Source organism: Canis lupus, chromosome 25 (assembly GCF_003254725.2).
Source record: "Canis lupus dingo isolate Sandy chromosome 25, ASM325472v2, whole genome shotgun sequence".
Classification (NCBI taxonomy): domain Eukaryota; kingdom Metazoa; phylum Chordata; class Mammalia; order Carnivora; family Canidae; genus Canis; species Canis lupus.
This window is the reverse complement of record NC_064267.1, coordinates 13,428,225-13,445,064: the sequence shown is the minus strand read 5'-3', so window position 1 is coordinate 13,445,064 and position 16,840 is coordinate 13,428,225. Positions and strand designations below refer to the sequence as shown.

General features: G+C 44.5%; 1 pseudogene; it reads left to right on the top strand.

The window, feature by feature from the left end:
• Nucleotides 1-597: 597 nt before the first annotated feature.
• LOC125753586 (G2/mitotic-specific cyclin-B2-like) lies at nucleotides 598-15,064 on the top strand (annotated as a pseudogene).
• Nucleotides 15,065-16,840: the final 1,776 nt, after the last annotated feature.

Sequence of the window (16,840 nt, the reverse complement as noted above, 5' to 3'; positions counted from 1 at the left end):
GAGAGGCCACTCAGAGCAGAGACTGGGTGTCAGAGGGGATGGCAGCCTTGACCAGTCATCCCCCAGCTGACCTGCCAGGTGACTACAGCCGTGTGCATGAGCAGACTCGAACCTAGTTGAGATCCTCTAGCTCTGACCCAGAGCAGCACAACCACCCAGCTGACTAAGAGAATGGTGAAAGATGAATGTTTATGATTGTATGCCACTTTAGTTTGTGGTTGCACTGCAGTATTGTGACAATACATAACTGATACAGTTAATGGTTACATTTTTAGAACAATTCAGGCTTATTCTTTCATTCTAGAAATCTATGTTATGATGGTGATATTTGGCTTTGGCTTCGGTGATTACCACTCGACCATGAAGAATTCAACCAAGGCATGGATTTGGTACTTCTCCATGAGTTAAGAGTTGTTATCTCCAATTTATAACTTAAAATGCATCCACATGCACAGAACAGAGGGTTCAGAAGATTTCTCAGGTCCAAGTCAGATCTGTCTGCCTCCAGATCCAGGTTTTTTGTTGTTGTTGTTGTTTTTCCAGAACCAGGTTCTTAACCACTGAGCTACACAGTCTCTGGGATGGGCTCCAGCAAGAATGGAGATGTTCACTTACAAGAAGTCACCCTATGGCCTGATGGACAATGGGTAGGAAATGAAGAAGTCACCTTCCATTTGGACACTGCTCTTTGTGCATGAAATTGATCTTGATTTTCTGGGTAAAGAGAGTCTGGGTCACAGGAAATGCTGTAATCCCACCACAGACCAGCCACAGATGCTCGGCAAAAGTGTACAGTGTTCATGAAACTTATCAATGAAATATGTTCTGCAGCCTAAGGAGAGGAAATCTGTTAAAATTATGATTCTTTATTACAGTCCTTTCTGTTATTCTCCTGACACATTTACTCTGAAATTAGGCAAGAATGATTATTTGACCACATGCTTGTTAGTCTACCACCCTCCTCTGATTAGTCCAAACTGACATTTGAAGAAATGTGTTGGGAGTGAAGCAGTGTGTTTGTAGGAGAGACACAGCAGAAAACTCTTGTGAGTAAATATTCGAGGGAAAGACAGTAGACTGGGCAGAGAAGAGCAGTGGCTCTCAGGGTGGCTGGCTCCAGGGTCAGCAGCCTCAGCATCATGGGAGGAAGTGTTAGAAGTGCCCATCCTTGGGTCTTTCCTCAGTCCCATGGAATCAGAGCCCTGAAGTGTTTCAACAAACCATTTAGGTGGTTCTGATGTCCACCAAAGGTGAAAACCACCAGAGAAGAGGAAATGTCATTCAAAAGGAGAATCTTTCTTCCTTAGACACTTTAAGTTGGGTCTTGCGCACCTTTCCAGGAGGTGGAACCAAGCAGCAGCTCTGACCCTCCCAGATCTCTGCTCCCAGGGGCCGGTGGAGGACTTGGAGTCTCCTTGTTCCCTGGCTCAGTTTGTGAACAAGGCAAGTGGGGAAGGGAAAGGTACTGAGCAGAGGAGCCCAGCCCACCTATGGCCTCTCTCTGTTCCAGCTACCCTTACTCCTTTGGCTTAACCCTCTGGCTGCCCCACAAGGTCAAAGCACCTTGTCTGTCTTGCAGAAAACATTTCCCAGCCAAGTGCTTTGCCTACAGCTGTGAAAATGATTAGTGGCCTCAAAATTCCTGGGGAAGGGTCTCTCCTGGCAGCTGTAGTTGCTATTTTGAAACTGGAGCAGAAAAGACTGTGGCTCAGGATGAGATTACCTATTATGTACAAGAAAAAAGTTTTAAAGTATCTTTTTCTCTTGAAAGTTAAGGAACGATTTACCCAGTAGAAGAAATGCAACATAATCCTACTTCCTGTACTGGAGTTTTTTGTTGGATTAGCCTAATTTTTAGTTAATTGTTCCAAAGCTACTTCTGGAAGCAGCATCAAGAAATTTAGCTTGTAGGTATTTGAGAGATAGTGGAATTAGGAGACGAAAATTAGCCGGTGAAGATTCTAGGAAGGTGTGCTCCTTGGGGAATGACGAGTGGCTAGAGTGAGCCGCCTGTGTGTACTCAGGAACAGTGTCTGAAATACGGAACAGAAATCAAAAGCACCTTATATAGTAGACATGATAGATTGAAATGATTAGTCAGATCTGGAATTCTCTCCTTTAAATCCATTGCTTTCCATAAGAATGGATTTTGAAGGCCTGGTTAAACTCTTCGAATCACTCATGGGATGTAAGGATACTAAACGTGCAGAAAAGTTCAGCCACAGATGATTCCATTAACCTAGCCATAATTTTATTTACCTAGTAATTGTTGATTTTCTACTATGTGGAAGACCTGCATTAAGCAGTGGGAACAGAGGAGTAAAAGGCAGTCTATAGGATGAAGATAAGTTGTGATGAGCGCTAAAACAGATCTGGTTCAACTGAGCTCAAAAGAGAAAGCCAATGAAGGGAGTGGAGAGGAGGCTTCTAAGCAGAGTGAAGAAGAGGCGGTGGGCATTTCAGGCAGGGAGAGGAGACTCTGAGAGAGCAAACCCACCTGAAAAGGGCCGGTGAGAAGGCCTTGTGACTAGAAGAGCATGGGAGGGGGTGCAGGGGACTGAGGCTGGGAGGAGAAGTCAGGCCAGATGGATTCTGCAGGTGGGGGGATGGAATTCAACGGTCACCCCCGTAGTTTGTAGTTTGCCAAGGTTACGTAGTTGGATGATAGATAACTCTACCAGAAGTCTGAAGACGGCCTGGGCAGGTGGATAAAAAGGGCAGGGAGTTTGATCTGAGATGACAACAGAAGCAAACTCCACATTTGTCATTTGTCTCCTGTCAGTAACGTGATAGAGTCCTGCTGCTCTCAGTACCTAAGCTGATTACTTCCCCAACCAAAACAGACAGACCCTCAGAATCTCTAAGGAGGCAGGTATAAAATTCATTGTTATAAGAACACTGACAATTTGGAAAATGAAACAAATTGCTTTTGAAATTCTCCAATATTATTCAATAAAGGACAGAAAAATTATTTTTAATCCTAGGGTATATGTGGTTCAAAGTGTCGAATATTACTGATCCTAAAGCACCTCTTATAAATGCATCCAGGTTAACTAATATTTATTGAAAACCATATCATGCCTGTCATTTACATTTTGTTTGGGTTACTGGTGGGATTATTTTCCCAGTAAGTATTTTCTAGGAAATACTTCCTACTCCATGCTAAGACTACCATATTTTTTTTCCCCATAAAGCACCTTTTGAACATCCTAATATTCTGAAGTAAAAGGATGCTGTTTGATACAGGAGAGAATGTATGTCCAGGCTTCAGCTACTGCTTTTGGGAGTAAATTATGTGAAGCAGACAAATATTAATCTCCTGGCCCAGATATTTTATTTTTAGGTACTATGTAACTAGTTAGATTTGTACACTGGGCAGGCGGATGGGGGAAAAAACAAGATTCATAATAGGAAAATATATAAACTATGAAAAAAACAGAGGTCTCCAAGGTGGAAAGGTCACAAACATACCATTGGAGGGAAGTGTTTTCTTCATCAACTAGGTGATTGGGCTGGCCAGAGGGGGGAAAAAGTCTCTCACGCCCCCTGGTGTCTTCTCCTTGGACTTGTAGCGTTCCAAATACTTGAATCAGTATTTCAGGAGAAAAGATCCCTGTAGATTTCTTCCTAACTCAGAACAATTCACATCACAGTGAATGAATTTGAATTCCCTGTTCTTATTTATGAGAGATTTTATTAATTATAAAATAATTCAAATATCTATCTAAATATGAGAGACAGGAAGGCCCGGTGTTTGCTGATGACTATCACTGAGTTAACTTTAGCTGTAAAATGGGGCTAATCAAGAATGGTTAGAGCATGAGGTCCTGACCAGATGGCTGCCATCAGCTGAACACATATCTGAAATAATTACTAGGAGGAGACAGGGACAAAGACTCAGTGCCTATAGAAAGCAGTAGTTTGGTAAGCAAAGGAACCACAGCCAAGGAGGAAAATCAAGAGGACAGGAGAAGAACCAGAGGTAGGAATTTCTGGGAAATACATAGACTTGACCATGGGAGGAAGAAAAAAACATTAATGGATTGGAGTTTTTAAAGATTTTATTTATTTATTCATAACGGACACACAGAGAGAGGCAGAGACATAGGCAGAGGGAGAAGCAGGCTTCCCATGGGAAGCCCGACCTGTAGCTGGTCCCAGGACCCCAGGATCAGGATAATCATGAACCGAAGGCAGATGCTCAACCACTGAACTACCCGGGTGCCCTGGATTGGAATTTTATTTTATTTTATTTTTTTGGAAGATTTTAATTATTTATTCATGAGAGACAGAAAGAGAGAGAGGCAGAGACACAGGCAGAGGGAGAAACAGGCTTCATGCAGGAAGCCGGATGTGGGACTTGATCCCAGGTCTCCAGGATCATGCCCTGAGCTGAAGGCAGAGGCTTTAACTGCTGAGCCACCCGGGGTCTCTCCCTTGGACTGGAATTTTAAATGTTGCTCCAATATAGTTTAGATCTAAGATAGACAATCAAATAAGCATCTATCAAAACAAAAAGAGGGAATTTGGGGGGGGAGGGGAAGAAATCTCATTTCAGAGAAATAATCAAAATAATGTGATCAAACAAATGAAGAAAGTGGTTTATATACATTTGCTCATACCAGTTTTACTAGAAGCTTCAGAAATTTATTTTAAAAGTTTAAATATCGGGGCAGCCCAGGTGGCTCAGTGGTTTAGCGCCGCCTTCAGCCCAGGGCCTGATCCTGGAATCCCAGGATCGAGTCCCATGTCAGGCTCCCTGCATGGAGCGTGCTTCTCCCTCTGCCTGTGTCTCTGCCTCTCTCTCTCTAGAATAAATAAAATAAAATAAAATAAAAAATGCCCTAGTTTGGGACGCCTGGGTGGCTCAGTTGTTGAGAATCTGCCTTTGGCTCAGGGCATGATCCCAAAATCCAGGATTGAGTCCCACAGCAGGCTCCCCATAGGGAGCCTATCTCCCCCATAGGGACCCTCTGCCTATCTCGGTGTCTCTCATGAATAAATAAATAAAATCTTTTTAGAAAATAAAAAAATAAAAGTTTAAATATCTAAAAAAAAAAAAACATGAACAAAATAAAGGCCAGACAACGGACTCTGGAAAAATATTTTTTATGCACGTGAGTTTGGGCGGGAAGAGGAAAGAAACACATGGCTCAGTGACTCTACTGGTTTACCTGTGGCTTGAAAGCCAAATCCCCCGTACAGTGTAATGTGCTCTTGTCGAGTTTTTCATCATCCAAGTGTCTGGGAAAAGAATTTCCAGGGCATGGCTATCCACAGTCAGCCCTCCGCGGGATCTGGGCTTCTATCTGAACAGCTGGTTAAACTGGTAAAAAGCGAAACACATGAAGGTGTGACCAGTGTGTGGGTGTGTTTGAAGGTCCTGCGTGTGTGCTCCCCGCATTCAGCGATAAAACCCAACGGAGGGTCCCTGTGGGCGCCAGTGGGCGCTCCTAGCCTGCTGGGAGCCACCTGGAGACCTTGAGGAACCAGAACAGGTGGGGGAGAGTCAACCGCCCAGAGGCTGCCTCCAGGGATGGGGAGGTGGGGCCGAGAACCTGCGTTTCTAGCAAGTTCCCCAGCGACGCTGGCGCCGCGCTGAGAACCACTGCCCCGGGGGAGGTTCATGAGCGGCTGGTCGGGTGGGTGAGGAAGGAGAAGGCTGCATGTGTCCAGAACATTCCCCATGACGCTTCATCCTCCTTTGAGCTCCGAGGGAACCCTCTACACAGAGCCGACCCATCCCCAGGCCGTCTGGCACAAACAGTGCGCCTCGGGGTTTCTGGGGGGCACGCTCCTTCCTTTCGCGGATTAAAATGCTTGGGCAGGCGCGGCTCACAGCCCTAAGCACACCCAGGCGCAAACTCCTCCGCTCACCCCTGCGCCCTACTGTGCACCTGCCACCCGAGATGCCAGGAGACGCCCAGCCAGGGCGCCCGCCCACGCCCTGGTGCCCCGCCCCCAGCCCCGCCCCGCCCCGTCCAAGCCCCGCCCCCAGCCCCGCCCCCACCGCCCCACCTGCGCCGCGTCCCACCTGCGCGCCGCCGCCTCGGCCCGAGCCCCGCTCAGCGCTGCGCAGGTGGGCGGGCACTGCGACCTGTGGTCCCGGGAGGGCGGGAGCGGAGCCCAGGGTGGTTGGAAGGCGGAGTGGCGCTCTCTCTCTCTCTATCATAACTAAATAAATAAATCTTTAAAAAAAAAAAAAAAAAGAAAGAAAGGCGGAGTGGGACCCACGAATTCTGGCGGCCTGGCGGCAGCTGGAGTAACGTCTACCTGCCGGGGCGCCTCAGGAGGCTTGTTCCTTCCCGTGTGTGGTGTTCGGCGTCTGTGGCTGTTTGGCAGGTGGGATGAGTGGAAGACATCGTGAAGGATGCTTCAGCACGGAGGGAATGGTCCTGGGCTCCAGGTACTCACAGGACCCCCTCCCTTCTCCCTCGGCCCAGCTCTCTCTCACACGCACACACACACACACCCTGGGAGGTGCTGCGCGGGCGCCTGGCTGTGTCCCCAGGTTCAGGGGTCCCGTGTCTCTCCAGATCCCCCCCCCCCCCCCCCCCCGTCAGCACAGAAATGAAGATTCCTAGATGTTAAAACTCCAAGACACCCTAGGGGCGGCCTCCTTGTTCTGCAGAGACAAAATTCTCGAAACGAGACTCGTCCAAGGGTATCGTCATCAATTTTTAGTTGCTTTTAGTACTTTTTTAAAGTTTTGTGTAATCCCTACGCCCAACAGAAGACTCGAACTCACGACCTCCCTCCTCCCCCCATAGAGTGGCACACCCTTCCCACCGAGCTAGCCAGGTGAGCTTGTTTTTAGTTTTTCTTTTAGGATTTTATTTATTTATTTATTATTCATGAGAGACACAGAGAGAGGCAGACGCAGGCAGAGGGAGAAGCAGGCTCCCTGTGGGGAACCCGACGCGGGACTTGATCCCAGAACCTTGGGATTACGCCCTGAGTGAAAGGCAGAGATTCAACCACTGAGCCACCCAGGTGGCCCTATTTTTACTTTTCAAAGCATTACGGGTGGCTGGTCTCTCTGGACAAAGTGCATAAATAGAATCTTTAGGATAACGGGACAAAAATCCTGACTTAAGGGATAAAATGAATGCAGGGAAAACCTTATTTATGTGTGATCATCTACTTTTTGGTGAATTTTGCATTTCATTCTGTCTAGATTAGGGGCCAGTAGTGGCCCGAGAGCAGAAGTCAGAGAAATGGATGGAACAGTGGAGGCCACGTGAGGCTGTGGCTGGCCTGTTTAGAGAGGACATGGACAGAACACAGGTTCCACCTAGTGTCCTGTTTCTTAAGAAACCAAACAACCACAGACAGAAAGTCTGAGCAATCGGCCTTGAGAGATGCAGTCTGGCAAGGGACAGCAGATGTTTTTCATAAGTTCCTTTCCATGAGGAAAGATTTCCTGAGTGGAAATGAGATTTTTAACAGGGAGCTTTGGGACAAGAAATCTTCCCAAATGATTTCCATAGGGTGGTCCACAGCTGGGCTAGTTTGTGTGTCAGGAAATCTTTTCTCAATGAGCCTCAATGGCTGGGAAATGCCAGTTTTTAGGGAATAGGCAAGACTCTGTCAAAGTAAATTGTATTTAATCTTTTTCCCCTAACCAGATAGTAACCTGTGTGCTGTCCAGGTAATTAGTTTTTCGTGTTTCATGCTGTCACCCTAAGGCCTAGCAAAATGTGTGTCCGGTTGTGGCTGCATGATAAATATTTACTACAAAGGCATGGAAAAGCATCGATGAATCATAGAATGAGTCCAGCATTCCTGAAAATCCCCTCGTGTAACCTGCAAGGCAGCCAGGGGCACCTTCCTTCTTCGTTGGCATTGAGTTCACATTGACTCGGTCCTCTCCCACCCCCCCTACCTCCTGCTGGGAGCACAACCCCCTTTCAGAGATGTCAGGGAGGTGTTCCTACTGATCTTGAAAAAGTTCTTTTCACTTAAGACACTGTGTGTGCCAACCCCAAGACAGAATCCAGGTATTTTCATCTGATTCCCCCTTTACCAGCATCTGATGCTGGTAAAGTAATAGTGTGTTTTGGACATTTTCTCAAGATTTGGGGGTTAAGACATCAAGTGAGTTAAGACCTCCCTAGGGGTGCACAGCTCGGCTTCCTTCTCATTTCACTCAGCTGTCCTCTAAGCAAGGTCCTCCACGCACCTGGAGACCATGGCCCAGATTAGATCTCCATCTGAAGTTCCTTTTCCCAGTGATCCTTCTGTGTGCTCAGCTGCTTCCCTTATAGCTCCATTTGGTTGTTGTAAAAGGCACCTTGTAGGGTACTTAGTGCATTTTTGGCAAAACGCAAAATAGTAGAGTTAATTGCTGGAATGTGCCCAGACCCTTGCAGGCTCTGGCTGCTGTGTGATGTGGCAACCATTGAGGGAGTTCAGTCAGTTGTGACAAAAGGTGAATCCCTTTTCAATATGTTCTGCAATTTCTTGGTTTCTACTTGGCTCACTTCATACGCATTGTTTTTATAGCATTTTCCAGGAAAAAAAAACACACATATACGGGGGGGGGGGGGTGATCAATATTGGTTAGATTTGTTGTCTATGTTAATGGTGAATACAACTCTGAGGAGTTACCAAGAATGATCGTGGATGGAGTTGAATGATAGGCCTTCTTAACCTGAAGATGATTTGTGTGCTCAGGCACATTGGCATGATGTGCCCATGAGGGTTTTGCATCTGTGGCTTCCCGGCCCTCTTGGGAGCTTTCCTGGTGTAATCTGAGACCTGCCCCCACACACAGAGAGTGGGAGACACCAAAGAGGCAGGCCACTCCAGCGTGGTAGGTAGCAGTTTTAATCATAGCAAAAGGAACAAACATTTGAGGCCTGTCTTTGGTGGCAGCAAGACGAATGGATCCCCACACCTGCCCTCCAGATCTTAAAAGCTCTTAAAAAAAAAAAAAAAAAAAAAAAAAAAAAAAAAAAAAAAAAAAGCTCTTAAAGAGGCCCTAACTGGGCTCAGTCACATATACTGTGCAGGTGTTTTCAATATCACATCATCATCTCGAGGCTCTGCTCATGAAGCAGCCTTTGGCAGTGGGAAAGACGTAGAACCCATGTTCCAAGGACAGGGGATGAGTGGGGAGACTCTGAGTGCCCAGGTCCATCCCATGGGTTAGTCAGTAATCACATTTCCCAACACACCACTTGTTCCTAGTTTTCATCTTTACAATTAGAAAAGGCACCTAGAGATCATGGCTTCAAACTGCTTACGTTAAGTTCAATTTAACAACAGCCATGAGCCTACCTAGAAAGGTGAGGTGGGTCAGTTGGAGAAAGAACTTGAATACCACCCTGAAGAGCTTGGACTAAGTATTTCTGAGTAAGAGAGAATGACACAGGGCAACCCGGATGGCTCTGCGGTCTAGCACTGCCTTTGGCCCAGGGTGTGATCCTGGGGACCCAGGATCGAGTCCCACATCGGGCTCCCTGCATGGAGCCTGCTTCTCCCTCTTCCTGTGTCTCTGCCTCTTCCTGTGTCTCTCATGGATAAATAAATAAAATCTTAAAAAAAAGAGAAAGAATGACACAATACATCTACCAACAGGGTTAGCTGAGGAAATTCAGTGGGACAAAAACTGAAGAGCTAGCACCCATAAAAAAGGAGGCAAATAATATCTTAACAACTTGGTGTAGATGGTGAAGATTTGATGGTTTAGGTGGGAAGAGACTATAAACAAGGAGATGGTTCTGCTCTGCATAAGTGAATAGGAACTTTTGAGCGTGGAAGAGTACAGAGGGAAGTGGGGAGAAAGGAAGGAGGGACTGGACCCTGTGGCTGTGACTGGAAACCCACATAGGGATTTGTATTTAATCCTATATGCAATAGAAGTCGTCAAAGATTTTAAGCAGAGCAGGGCTAATCTAAGTCAAATAGAAATTTAAAAGGTCTTGGGACACGTGGATGGCTCAGTCAAGTGTCTGCCTTCAGTTCAGGTCATGATCCCAGGATCCTGGGATCAAGCCCTGCTTCTTGCCAAGCTCCTTGCTCAGTGGGGAGTCTGCTTCTCCCTCTGTCCCTGCCCCTACCTTCTTTGTGCATGATCTCTCTCAAATAAGTACAATCTTAAAAAATAAATGTAAAAGGTCTTTTGGAATTCCCATGGCTTATCTGAAAACTTCCCTGATAGCATCTGTATTTCCTACTTATCAAATTATTTCCCTAAGGAAACCTAAGTTGAGAGTGGAAGTGGAGTTGCCGTGCTGAAGGTTATATATATGCTATATATACTTAAAGCATAAGATATGTATTGAATAATTTATTGAAATATTTTAATCCTTTATTAAATTATTGGCTAAGGACCATAATGGGTGTCATATCTTGCTACAGTATGCTGAGTCTATTTTCTCTTATACTAAATGCCCTAGAAACATCATGCTTTTTTTAAAATTTTTATTTATGATAGTCACACAGAGAGAGAGAGAGAGAGAGGCAGAGACACAGGCAGAGGGAGAAGCAGGCTCCATGCATCGGGAGCCCGACGTGGGATTCGATCCCAGGTCTCCAGGATCGTGCCCTGGGCCAAAGGCAGGCGCCAAACCGCTGCGCCACCCAGGGATCCCCATGCTTTTTATTATAAACAGGAATTTGTGTAAAATAGAAAATAGGTTTCTTCTGAGATAAATCCTCTTTCATAGGAGATATCAGTAGATACCATGGATCCATTATGTATGGCACAAGGAATGCTTTTAAATGGTGAGCTCAGGTGGCATTACCTATGTCTCAGCAGCCATGCCAAGAACCTGTGTATGACTTAGGAACTAAGTGTGGCTGCAAGTAACTCAAAGCAGACAAACAATGGCTTAACCAAATTAGTGGCTCTATGGTAGTTAGATCAGGGCTAGTATACATTTCCAGGAGGCCATTGCAGATTGGACTCCTGTCTTTCTGCTCATGCTTTTATAGCATGTGCTTGTTGCCTCACAGTACATCGTGGCTGCTGTGGCTCCAGCACTGGGCCCATGTGGGAATGAAGCAAGAAAGGACGAGCAGTAAAGCACATGTGCCAGCTAGGTGTGGTCCTTTTTTCAGGGTCTTTCCTGGATGCCCCTTCCCCCAAACTGCTTTTAGATTGTTTAGCCTAAAGTATATGACATGAGCATCATCAAAGGAAGTGAGGTAAGGTGGTAAATATGAGCAGACTGTGTTAATGGGGAAGATGAGGAGAATGATTATTGGTAGACACGTGGCAGTCTCTCTCATACCCCAGATGTGAGAAGGATGGTGCAGTGACTTTGGCCACAACTCTGAATGAGAAAAGTAAATCATAATTTTTTTTACAAATAAAAAATTATTTCCTATTGCTGTGAAACAATTTACCTCAAACATTAGACTTAAAAACAGCAAACATTTATTATCTCACAGGCAAGAATTCAGATGTGCGTTAGCCATATTAAGGTCTCTCATGAAGAAAATGCTCTGCATCACTTGCCATCAGGGAAATACAAATCAAAACCACAATGAGATACCACCTCACACCAGTGAGAATGGGGACAATTAACAAGGCAGGAAACCACAAATGTTGGAGAGGATGTGGAGAAAAGGGAACCCTCTTACACTGTTGGTGGGAATGTGAACTGGTGCAGCCACTCTGGAAAACTGTGTGGAGGTTCCTCAAAGAGTTAAAAATAGACCTGCCCTACGACCCAGCAATTGCACTGTTGGGGATTTACCCCAAAGATACAAATGCAATGAAACGCCGGGACACCTGCACCCCGATGTTTATAGCAGCAATGGCCACGATAGCCAAACTGTGGAAGGAGCCTCGGTGTCCATCGAAAGATGAATGGATAAAGAAGATGTGGTTTATGTATACAATGGAATATTACTCAGCTATTAGAAATGACAAATACCCACCATTTGCTTCAACGTGGATGGAACTGGAGGGTATTATGCTGAGTGAAGTAAGTCAGTCGGAGAAGGACAAACATTATATGTTCTCATTCATTTGGGGAATATAAATAATAGTGAAAGGGAATATAAGGGAAGGGAGAAGAAATGTGTGGGAAATATCAGAAAGGGAGACAGAACGTAAAGACTGCTAACTCTGAGAAACGAACTAGGGGTGGTAGAAGGGGAGGAGGGCGGGGGGTGGGAGTGAATGGGTGACAGGCACTGGGGGTTATTCTGTATGTTAGTAAATTGTACACCAATAAAAAATAAATTAAAAAAAAAAAGGTCTCTCATGAGGTTGCAATCAAGATGAGTGTCTTCTAGGGTTGCATCCCATCTGAAGGCTCAATTGGAGGATGTCGCCAAGCTCGCTCATGTGCTTGTTGTCTGGATTCAATTCTTCACGTGCCGTCAGACTTAAGGCCAGAAGTCCTTGCTGGCAGTTGGCCAGAGGCCTCCCTTAGCATTTTTCTGGGTGACCTTTCCCTCTGGGTGGCTCACAACTTGGCAGCTGGCATTCACCTGAGCAAGCAAAAGAGAACCAGAAAGATGGCCAGATGAAATTTGGAGTCTTTCTGTCACTTAACCTCATGACATCTCACATGCCTTTGACCATATTCTATTTATTAGAAGCAAGGTGCCAGGTGCAGCCTATACTCAAGGGGATAAATCTACACAAGTGCTCGAATACAGGAGGCAGGGACCACTGCCTAATACCTTAAAGCTGCCAATCACCATGTCTGTCTTGGGCATGGGTGCACAGACCCCATTTCCTTGCAGATCTCTGAGGATGTTGCCCAAGAACAAGACCCATTTATTCTCCTCCCTCCTGATGCCTTTTCTTCTGCCTACTTGAGATAAGCAGTCATTTTGAGAGCATACACATACATACTTATTCCTCTTTTTTGTCTCAATTTTTGATAATTTAAAATTTTTCTTTTAGTTATTGACCTTCATAACTTTATATTTTTATTTTTGCTTTCTATCCCAAAATTTTATTTGAAATTCTAGTTAGATAATATATGTTATATTTATTTTATGAGTAGAATTTAGTGGGTTCATCATACCTTTATATTTTTAAATCTCTACCCTTCTACCATCAACTTTAGTCTCTTGACTCCTGTGTTAGTTGGCTTGAGCCACCATAACCAAATACCACAGCTGGGGAGGCTCAAACAACAGACTAATTTTCTCACTCAGTTGCGGATTCTGGGAGTCCACAATCACGGTTCTGTCAGGTTTGGTGTTTGGTGAAGATTTTCCTTCTGGCTCACTTCCTCACTGTGTCCTCCCATGACTTCTGCACAGAGATCTCTTCCTCTACTTATGGGGACACCAGTCCTAGTAGAGGAAGACCTCACCCTTCTGAACTCCTTTAACATTATCTCCCTAAAAACCTTATCCAGATACAGTCACATCAGGGGTTAGAGATTCAACACATGTATTCGAGAGAAAAAATTCAGTCCATAGCAACTCTGTTATATAAATGGATGCTTCTTTATTTTCCTCCTTCTGTTAACTATACCTTTACCTATACCTAGCTATACCTGTCTACTCTTCTATTAACTACACTTTTGCTTTATATTTTCATAGCTGTTAATATTTGTATTCTAAGCATTGTGTGCTTCATTGCATGTTGAGTCTATGCATTGAAAGCCAATGAACAGTATTTACATTTCTTTTATCCTGCTGAGTCAAGTAATACTCTAGGATTAACTTTCCTTCTCTACAGTTCTCTGTTCAACTTCACTGGCCTTGGATCTTGCTTAATGAAACTATGACAGGCTTTGAGGACAGATGGTTTCTTTCTATTCCTCTTTCCATCTCTTTATATTCCATCAACTGTTCAATGTCATGCAACTTTTTATTTTCCTTCATATTCAGCACATAATTTTCTTTTTTAAAAGATTTTATTTATTTATGAGAGAGAGAGAGAGAGAAGCAGAGACATAGGCAGAGGGAGAAGCAGGTTCCATGCAGGAAGCTCGATGTGGGACTTGATCCTGGGACTCTGGGATCATGCCCCGAGCCAAAGGCAGATGCTCAACTGCTGAGCCACCCAGGCATCCCAGAGCATAATTTTTTTCTATAGCTTTTGGGTTTTCTGGAGACTTCTGATTGCCTTTCTTTTTTGTTTAATAGAAGAAATGCATGCCTTATTCATGTCTTCAGTGTAATCCCACTTCTCAATCATAGTATCTACTGCCAAGCTTTCTCTGATGCCTTGCTCTGCAAAACTGAGGACATTGATAATGAGGACTGGGAGAGCCTTCAGCTCTGCAGTGACTATGTTAAGGATATCTACCAGTATCTACGGCAGCTTGAGGTTCTGCAGTCCATAAATCCACACTTCTTAGATGGAAGAGAGATAAACAGATGCATGCGCGCCATCCTGGTGGGCTGGCTGGTGCAAGTCCACTCCAAGTTTAGGCTGCTGCAGGAGACTCTATATGTGCATCGCCACCATGGACCGAGTTTTACAGGTTTAGCTGGTTTCTCGTAGGAAGCTTCAAGCGGTTGGGATTACAGCTCTGCTCTTGGCTTCCAAGTATGAGGAGATGTTTTCTCCAAATATTGAAGACTTCATTTACATCACAGACAATGCTTATACCAGTTCCCAGATCCAAGAAATGGAAACATTGATTTTGAAAGAACTGAAATTTGAGCTGGGATGACCTTTGCCACACTGCATTTCTTAAAACAGGCATCAAAAGCTGGGAGGTTGATGTGGAACAGCACACTTTAGCCAAATATCTCACGGAGCTGACTCTCATTGACTACGACATGGTGCATTATCACCCTTCAAAGGTGGCAGCGGCTGCTTCCTGCCTGTCCCAAAAGATTCTGGGCCAAGGAAAATGGAACTTAGAGCAGCAGTATTATACTGGATACACAGAGAATGAACTATTGGAAGTCATGCAGCAAGCACATGGCCAAAAATGTAGTGAAAGTTAATGAAAACTTAATGAAATTCATCAAGAATAAGTATGTAAGCAGCAAACTCCTGAAGATCAGCACAATTCCTCAGCTGAACTCAAAAGCCAACCAAGAGCTTGCCTCACCTCTGATGGGACCGGTCCTAGGCTGCCGTGGCCCTGAGGGGAGAATGCTTCATCCGTGCACTTTGTCTTGCTGATTTGGAACTCTTCACTTTGTATATAGTCCTCTGGTCTATTTCATGAAACCTTTTCTTAGACCTATTTTCTAAGTGTATATTGAGGAAAAATAAAGCTATTAATTGAAAAAAAAGTCCTCTTAATTCTTTAAGTCTTAATTTTCAGAACGATATGACCTCCTGCTCCAATCTGTAACTGCTTTGGGAAAGCCAAAGCTATGGGTCCACCAAACTGTTTCAGTTTCATCCTTGTCATATAGGAAGATGATATTTTCCAAGCTGCTGCTGCTTTTTAAATTTCCCGGGCTTTTTGTAGCTGTTTATGCCTAACGTTTTTGAATCTAGTTTTGGCTAGTATGATTAGTTTTTGTAAAATGTGAGCAAATGCAATATGCACTATTTGCACCTATAGTCCAAATGGAATTCCTACACATGGTCTTCTTCCAAAACAGCCTTGGAAGCCCTGTGTTGAAGGTGGGTCACAATATATAAGAGATCTAAATTTTTGAGCTTCAAGAAGCAAGTTGTACAAAAGCTACCCAGGATCATGACCTTTGTGTGACTGAGAAATGAATGTTACAGTTTTAGGAAATTGTTGGATACAGCAGTTGGCCAATCCTGACTAATTTAGAAATTGGTGCTGCAAATTGTAGTCCAGGCTAAAACATGCAGCAACCCTGGCTCAGTGGTGAAGTTGTGGGCTGCAAGAAAACGGATACCAGGCTGTGAGAAGAGGGAGGCTCATGTTGTGTGTGCCTGACAAAAGTGTCACCTGTAATAACTTTGCAAGCAGGTCATGTGCTCAGGGAGCCAATGGCTCCAGAGGATGTGACAGGAAAGAATAATATTATCAGCAGGTGCATTTGGCAAGGTGTTGCCGGAAAGTGAGGAGCTCCAAGTAAATTGGCTATTTTGCAAGCAGATAGGTGAGAGAAGGGAGAATGCCAAGATTAAGGATCTGAAAGGATGGAAAAGCTAACCTTAAGTAGTGAGACATAGGATTTAAAAGGCTTCAATTGGCATATACTTAGATTTTGCAGCTGTACGGAGTGATGGAGCCTCATGGCAAAGATCCAATTAACAGTGTGGTTTTCCCACTTAAACTAATAACTTCAAGTTCCCTAGTATTAAGAGAGACAAGGTCAGGAATGAAAAAAAGCAGATCTGAGGACTGTATCTAGCAAAAAATTTGGGTGTTAAGACATGGCACTGACTAAAGGCAAGTGTATTAGGAACCTCCTAAAATTTTGATGGAGTTATATTGTCAAAGAAACTTTGAAGCAGAATTGTCCACAGATTACTGGCTGAGACCTAAAAGAAGCTTGTTCCTGTAGGAAGCAGGTTATGAAAGTTGTGTTGCCCATAAGAAGGACTTATTCCCCAACCCCCCTTGATCCCAGGATCATGCCCTGAGCCAAAGGCAGATGCTCAACCACTGAGCCACCCAGATATCCCTCCTTTTTTTTTTTTTTTTTAAATGGGAGATTATATTGCAGCTTTCTTGTCAATGTTGCCCCACTCCATTCTGTGTGTTTGGTGGGGAGGGTAGATAACTGGTCTCTTAGATCACAGGTGACTGTAGTAGGATGGGCCATGTTTGGAACTGATGTAGAAAACTGAACATTGTCTACAATACTTATTGTAGTAAGTAGACACTTTGAAAAACTAGTATCAGGGGATGCAGTGCTTGGAAGAAACTTTGGATTATCTCCTCTGGGGATAGGCAAATGTATTCTCTGTATAGGGAAAAGAATAAAATAGTTAAACAGTGTATGTCCACAAAACTGTTTTGTTTTC